Consider the following 5,909-nt stretch of genomic DNA (forward strand, 5'->3'; position numbering starts at 1 on the left):
GGGGACGATTATAGAAGTGTGTTTTCAGTGCAAGAAGTTTTTTGGTTAGTCCTACCCTTAGGGGAGGTGCTGCCAGATTTTCCGTTGGAAGGTTCGGTGGTATTTCTCTGGGATCAAGACTTGTCTAGGGTTCCAGAAAGGAATTCTGGACGGATCCTGACAACATTACTGATGCATAATACCATATTGTCCATGGTAAATGGAAAATATTTGTTATAATTGGTTGCATATTAGGAGCATTCTCAATGGGTACATGTTCAAAAAATTATAATGGGTGATATTATATTGTAATAATTTTTAACCAATCTCCCTATATATTTTTATATTTGTGTTTTATTTATGAAAGTAAAATGTAAAACTAAGTTGACATGATTATATTTGTTATTGATAATGCATGGAATCCTTCTAATACATATATATATATATATGGTGGAACTAAAATGATACATATAATATTAGATAAATTACAAGGAATGAAAATAATATTTTATCAAATCAAACGTGCATTACACATTCCAAAGTTATAATGTTTTTTTATTATTATTTATAAGAAGATCCTCTGGTGGTGAGAGAGATAAAAGATAAACTACTTTCACTTTATTATGAACGTATTCCACTTTGAATATATATATATATATATATTACTAATAGATATTTTATTTTTATATCTAATATTGCATTTTAACATATCATTATCACTTAGTTTTTGTATTTTATTATTTGTATTCCTTTGATTTATTAAAAATAATGGATTAAAATATAGGATAGAAGACTATATAAATAAAATATTATCAATTTGTTTGTTTTAAAAAAAAAAAACAATAAAAGACATTCCTGTATTATACAAATTCTTTGTACAATTTGCACTAAATACCATATAGTGATAAATACAATGCAGATCAATATAGCATAGGCTAATACAACAAGCTAATACAATACAGGCTAATACAATCCAGCCTACAAAATGAGCCCTAAGTATTTAAGGTTGTTTGTATCGTGAAGTCACATGTTTTTAAGTTAATCCTCTTGAGATCTTGGGGTTTCAAATACATTGTTTTAACAAATATTTTATTTGGTCGGAACACTAATCAAATTCCTATTGCCTCTACTTTAGAAAGTAGTTAAGAAAATGGATAATAGGGTTCTTTGGTCAAAAAAGAGAAGTCAAATTTCTCAGTACTTAAATGAAAGCTTAAGTTTTCCCAAGCTTGAAAAGATAAAGATAAATTTTATTCTGGAGTATTATTTTCATTTTTAAGTAGTTGCTATTGGACCACTTGTTGGTGTTCGATGTTGTAGGAGTTGTTCTTCTACCTTTATTTGGACAAGCTTGTGCAAGTTTGAATTCATATCAAATCTTGGTAAGATATCATATGACGTTCATATACAAAGCTTATTTGAGGCTGGGCTTATCAATACAAGCTCCTTTACTTTGTCTAAAGCTACAAGGATGGAAGAAAAATAACTTAGAAAAATTGATTTAGCCAAAAGATATATATATATATATATAATAAAAAAGTATATATATATATATAATCAATTTTGTTATGATGAGGGACCATGAGTGTAACACCCCGTCCTAAATCGCACCGGAATTCGTGCACGTTGACTGAGGTTGACCGTTGACCGAAGGGGGTAAAAAGTTGACTTTTTGACTCGGTGGGAATTTTGAGTTGACCAGGGTACCGTGGCGAAGTGCACGATGCCACGAGTTCGTAGACTGGTAGCACATCGAAAACGGAGCTACGGTTTGAAAGTTATGGACGAAACAAGTTGCGGTCCAAACTATCCAGGGGGTGCCGAGTTGACTTTTTGTTTATGGGGAATTGAGCTTTGACTCGTGCATGGTTGTGAAGTGCTCGTCGATACGAGTTCACAGACTAGCGGCACGCTTAAAACGGACATCCGGTTAAAAAGTTATGGACGTTTGAAGTTTACCGGATACCGTATTATTTTGGATCCGTGAACAGTGAAATGCCACGTGTCAGCTTCTGATTGGTCCATGTGGCATGAACAGTATCACACAGGGGTTTTTATTTGTTAAAACTCTCGGGGAAGAGAGAGAAAGAGAGAGAGAGTCGCCGGCCACCGGAATTTTTCCACTGTTCCGGCCGAGTTACTGTACACGTACCGGCCAGCAAGCTTGCCCTCCTCATTTCCGGCAAAACCTCCAAGTTTCACGGCGAACGACCGCCGGACGCGCCCGGATCGAACCTCCGAAGATCGGCGGCGAGTTTTACCCCTCCACCGCCGGCCACCGCAAATCGACCCATTTCCGGCCATTTTCCGGCCACACGCGCCGTACACCCTTGATCCTCTCCTCAAGTCCGGCCGACCCACCAAAAATCACGGTCATCGGACCACCGACGCGCCGGGATCGAAGCATTTTTCGGTGAGGGGCCGGAAATCTTCAAACGGTGATTTCTCCGCCGTCCGACCTCCGTTTTGCTCACCACCGGTCCCGTTGGATTGCTCTCCTCAAGATCTACAAGTCTGCAAAATTTCACGACCAACGGCCACCGCACGCGCTGCCGCCGGCGACGGTTGCCGGTGACCGCGGTGGCTCGCCGGAAATTACTGTTCCGACGAGTACCCAGTTTTCCGGCCAGCTCCAGTCAATTGTGTTCGACCTCCTGAACCCGAATCCGGCTTCCGTTTCCGCCAATTCGTGACGGTTTGGGAGAATTGCAGAGCCGAAACTCGAAAAGCTTTCCGGCGAGATTCCGACCCCGTCGGGTCCGATCACCGGAAAGTAAGACCGAATCCGTGATCTTCATCACGCGAGCTTCGATTCGGTATATAACTCGTAACCCTTTAGATGTCGCTTGGTGTTCGCTCCCCGGGTATCCATTTGGGAATTACCCAAATAAAATATTAATATTTTTGGTTTGTGCACTGTGGTTGTTTAGGTGCACGCGCGAGTAGTGGAGTTGATCCCGAAGAGGATCTTAGTTGATTTGCGTGCTCCAGGTGAGTGACCCACCTTCAAAAATTATTTTGGGCAATTAATTATATTTAATTGGTATTTAAATTGGCATTTAAATTATGCTCATGTGGTATGGTTTATTTATGATTTTATTTTGGTTTAATTTATTTATTATGCATGAGCAAGGTGTATTTTGGTGGTATTTGTACGTGGTTTTTAAAATTGATTTTCCGGGCATAATTGGGTTAATATTTTACGAAAATATTTGTTTAAAATTTATAAATTATGCCTGTGGTATTTTTGTGGTTGCATCTCGTATTTCGAGAAAATTGTAGTTTGTTGGTTATCAATGTTTCGTACCGGGTTATTAAATAAAAATATGTGGGATGGTGTTTTGTGAAAATTTGGTATACTTCCCACGGTAGTTTTTGGAAAAACGGTACGGTTGGTTATTCATGTTTATTTTTAGACGCACTCATACAGTATTGGTGTTCTGGTGTATGGTGTATGGACATGTGGTAGCACGCGGTTATTATATGGTTTAGCGTGCGGTTTTTACTTCACCCGTGAGTTGCCATTGGACCGTGGGCAGGCAAGTTGTTATTGGCCACAGCCGCCCCCCTCCTTGGCCGGGTGATGGTTTTTAGCAGTCGGTACTGTCGGGACGCCGAAGTGACCGTTGCAGGTTTCTCTCTTTAACCCCCCGCCAGTCGGTGCTCGGGACGCTGGGTATCGGAGAGCATCACCGGTATATGGTGTGGTGCGTCGATGTAAATTACAAATAATGGTTTAAACCCCAAAGGTGTTCAAAATGATTTACTACATTTTAATTATATTTGGGGTATTTATTTATTTAATTGTTTTTTGTTAAATTATTTAATCCTTTGGTTTTTGGGAGGTATGCACACTGGGTTTTGTGAAAAGGTTTTAAAAAGGGAACATTTCAAACGGAGCGATTGGTGAGAGTTTTGAGGGAAATTATTATTTTTCAAAAGTTATTATTATTTATTTATTAATTGTTGGTATTTGTTATATTCCTTAATTGCTATTACTATTATTTTTATTATCACAAAAGGTGTTCAGTAGTTCGGGTTACTCGCGGAGATGATTAGCATCTCACACTCTTAAATTCCGTTCCCTTAGGTGTAAGTGGTGGTAGACGTTCTTCCGGAGCGAACCAAGTTTTCCGCTGCTGTTTTGTTTCGAGAAGTACTTCTGTACTCTTTCATTTCAGTGTATTATTTCTTTTCAGCCCTGTTGTATTTCTGTTGTTTAGCACTTCTTAAAGCTCTGTATACTATTGGGATACTTCTGTTTTTATTTATGCACTGGACTGTTGTTGTTTTTGAGAAGTGCTGAAATTTGTGGAACAATTTGTAGTTTGTGGGAGGAATAAGGGGATGTTTTTAGAAGTGTGTTTTCAGTGCAGGTAATTTGTGGTAAGTAAATCCCTTAGGGGAGGCTCTGTCGGATTTTCCATTGGAGGGTCCGGTAGGGTTTCCCTGGGATCAGGGCTTGTCTAGGGTTCCGGAGGAGAAATTCTAGATGGGTTCTGACAATGAGAGATTTATGGAGACAAACAATCACCTACAACCATCATATCTAATTGTTCTTCTCTATACGTCCCTTACAAACTCTCACTGTATCAAATCCGTGTATATAACTTAGGATCTTTTGTAACGTATAGCTTCTGTAAGTTTGATTAGATGCTTTATTTGTTTTGTAATTCAATCATTTTTCTTCCCCTCCTATTGTACCTTCTCCAAAGGACCCTAGGCTTGTTGAAATTTGATGGTATTCAACTAATACAAAATTCTTTGTAAAGATATGTAAAATAAAAATAAAATAAAATTAATTGAAAACTTGAAGCTTTGTTCAAGTTTGTTAACTAGCTAGATTTATCCCGTAATGATAAAAATCTTAGCTTATGATCCTATTGATTATCCTTTTGCTTCCTGGCTTTTTTTTTTTTTTTTTTTAACGATTGGTATTATGTATGGAAAATTATATCAATCTTGTAATTGAATAAATTTATTATTAAATATATTTTTAATACTAAACTGATTTGGGTGAACATGCAAAGCACGTTGCCCACGCCTAATATATATGTATACAAAAAATTATTAAGTCATATGATAATCCAACGTAAAAAAAAAGACTATAAAAAAATTATATATATATATATATATATGTATATATTTATTGCTTTTTTACTAACTTGTAATTTCATTTTTTGAAAATCCCTTACAATAAGAAATTAAAGGCTGAAAATTAGCATTAAATTTAAAATGCAAAAACAAAATTTCTTATATTTTAAATTTACAAATTTTTTAAACATAAATTAATTTTATAATAAACTTAATTGAATAACTTAATTTTATTAATAACTAGTATTAAAATTTTTATTTCAAGAAAACAAAATTCATTTTTTATGTTTTTATGTTATAACGAGCTGAGCTGACTTGAGTTAAACTCGAGCTTTTCATGAACGAGTTGAGTCAAGCTTGAGCAAGTTATTTGAAAATTTTTGTCAGCCTAAGCCAAGCTTGAGCATTCATAAAATCATATTAGCCGAGTTTGGGAATCTTAATACTCAATTTGATTCATTTACACCCCTAAGCATTTTATGAAATTGTTTAAGAAGTAAAAGTAACACACCCATAGGTGTTCATGAAAAGATCGAGCTTTTGATGAACGAGTTGAGCCAAGCTTGAGTACATTATTTCAAAATCTTATGAGTTTGAGTCAAGCCTAAACACTCATAAAATCATACTAGCTGAGCTTGAGAATCCTAATACTCAACTTGACTCTGTTCATTTACACTTTTAAGCATTTTATGACATTGTTTAAGAAATAAAAGTAACACACCCAGAGGTTAGTATAACATAAAACATATATGGGTTATGCATGTACAACGTATTTAAATTATTAATAATTTTTCCATTAAAAAAATTATTAATAATTCTACTTTATCAATGTCCTT

Source organism: Ziziphus jujuba, chromosome 8, assembly GCF_031755915.1.
Source record: "Ziziphus jujuba cultivar Dongzao chromosome 8, ASM3175591v1".
In the NCBI taxonomy this organism is placed as follows: Eukaryota; Viridiplantae; Streptophyta; class Magnoliopsida; order Rosales; family Rhamnaceae; genus Ziziphus; species Ziziphus jujuba.